Here is a 2,893-nt window from a genome sequence, read left to right on the forward strand (position 1 = left end):
TAATAATATCAGCCCTGTATTATATACTTGCCCACTGCTGAGCACGGGCCTCCTCTACTACTGAGAGGGATTAGGCCTTAGTCCACCACGCTGGCCTAGTGCGGATTGGTAGACTTCACACACCTTCGAATTTCCTACAGAGAACTTCTCAGATGTGCAGGTTTCCTCACGATGTTTTCCTTCACCGTTAAAGCGAATGATAAATTCACAAAGAATACACACATGATTTTAGAAAAGTCAGAGGTGTGTGCCCTTGGGATTTGAACCTGCGGACATTTGTCTCGGCAGTCCGTTTCACACCCAACTAGGCTATTGTCGCTTCATATAACTGTAACTTTTATAAAATCCGCAAAATATTTTTATTTAAATGTCTAACATTCACGTAAACATAAGAAATCATTAAGCCCTATTACACTAGCCACAAAGTCCAATCCAAAACAAAACATTACTGAAAATGCTTGGCGGTAGAAATAGAAGTTCCAGTACATAACCTCGCATACGACAAACCAACTAGAAGCTTAAAACTCATGTAAAAACAATCACGTAGTTAGCGTTTCATAATTTCCATAATTAGTGGGAGTTCTGACACGAAGCCATTAGCACGTCCAGTATGATCGATAGCATCATCAAGCTATTGCGAAATGGAGGCAGGCAGAACAACTTTTAACTCATTTACAGATCGCTCGCAAAGTGTTGCTCCAAGTTATAATCGATTGAAAATATTGAGTTTTAATATCTAGTGACGTGTATCGGTTATCGATAAGTGTTTAAGTTACGGTTGGACTAGATTACTTTGATGGGTTATTGATCTATGTTAATCTAGGTTTTATAATATGCGGGTTAGGGTTCAAATTCCTATGTTATAGTTTTAAAATTAAACAATCACATCCGAGTTACCCGGAATTTGCTTTTGAATTGGTCACGGTGTTATATCCACTTCTTGTCATATCATGGGTCATATTAATCGAGTGCAGATGATATAGGCGCGCCACTACCATCTACAGTGTAGACTACACCACCATAATATGAAGTTTTTTATTTCTTGCATTTAGACGCGCTATTCTTTAAAAGTACTAATAGTAAGTAAATTAAGTATTCAGCATTAAGTCCATCTTATACTCTGCATAATATAAAGTGTAATAAATAAATAAATTAAGTGCCATATACTTTTTATCCCGAAAACTCTACCGCGGTTGGAACTGCAAACTAATGTTTAAGCCCTTCTACATCAAAACAGTATTAATAGCTTAATCACATTCCCTTGTACAATGTTGTCAATTCATCGGGCCGGCTGTCCACTTAAAACTTAAGGCCCAAGAGTTTGCGGTCGTTTGATGTTTCTTGTTCAGGCTGGAGAATGGGAAGCGATTTCGGTATTATTAAGGAATTAATGAACGCGGGGAGATCGTTTATTGTAATATTGAGAAATGGTGTATTTAGATCTAGGATGCTATATTATGTTATCAATTGACTAGTTGTGCTCGCGGCTTCGCCCGCGTGGAAATTCGTGTGTCTTAAAGTTTTCCCCGTAAATCCCGATCCACAATCACACGACCTCTTCAACAGTAGGTAATCGTTATATTTTAGTCAGTTTACCTAAAACTGTAATGTACAATAGTACATTACGTTAATATTAACCTTCCTCAAGAATAGCACTGTCTTATAGTAAAACTGTACAAAAATCCGTTCACTAGATTTTGAGAAAATCGATCACATACAGACGGACAGCTTTTGGCGACTTTGTTTTATAATATTATAGATAGATATTTATTTTCTTACAATACGCCTCGAACTTAAAATGTAGTTGTAAGTCATTTATAATGATATAATATCATAACTTCTTATAATATTTAATATTCGAAGAATGTTCGCCAAAACAATGGATACTATAATTTAGTTTTTACATTTCTAAAACCATCCATAGCAGTATCGAGTAGATTCGAGCAATATTAATCGAAATCACGGAAATTCTAACAATCCCAACAATACAAAGAATAATAAATCTGACCGTTAAAAGCGTGCCATCCTTATCTCTGAAACACGAAAGGGGCCGAAGCCGACACTACTACGAAACCGAAAATTCGGACAAGAGTTATTTATTCCCGAGTGTAAAATAGTGCCTTTGGTAGTTTCGAGGACGTAGAATTGCATTGTTGACCGTCTATTGTACTGTGACGTTTCAAATTAGAAGTATCCTTTAGGAAGTTGTTTCTGACACTAAGATATTAGATTTTATTTGAGTACAATATTATGAAGCGAGGTGAAGTGGACAAGGACTAATAAGGGAATATGTTATTTAACGTAAAATTATCTTAACTATAAAAATGGTTAAAAAATTTAATAAATCACTTACGCAAATAATCATTTATCATTCCACATGATCAAAATTTTCGAACAATTAAATTTTTAATCGATCATTAGATCGAATTATTTTCAGTCTGCGAAACCGAATTCGTAGTAGGGTTCTCGATGTGATATTTCGATAACTGCCGAGCACGAGCGTAATTAAAATGTCGTTAACAAAAAGGTGGAGAGCGAAATAAAAGTTTTTCGGAGTAGGGACTTCTTTTTAATAATAGATGCATTCAATGTTCGGTCTCGTGAGATAAATCTAATTTCAATTACTTAAAGGTAGGAAGGTTTTTGCATTTTATAGTCTTTGAGGTAAGTACTATTGCTTTGTCCATTGCTAGCGCCAAGCAAGGTAGAGATATTGCGAAGTTAGATATCCAGATGGACCCTCTGGATTGGATGCATTTTTGTAATAGTCATATTAATTGAGTACACAAATCGGACAAGTGTGAGTTGGACTTGCGCATCGAGGGTACCATACAAACTTGTAGGTAAGGTATCTAAGTTTATTGCAGTGTAAGTTCAAACTTGACTAACTTAG

The sequence above is a fragment of the Manduca sexta genome, unplaced genomic scaffold (assembly GCF_014839805.1).
Source record: "Manduca sexta isolate Smith_Timp_Sample1 unplaced genomic scaffold, JHU_Msex_v1.0 HiC_scaffold_28, whole genome shotgun sequence".
NCBI lineage: Eukaryota > Metazoa > Arthropoda > Insecta > Lepidoptera > Sphingidae > Manduca > Manduca sexta.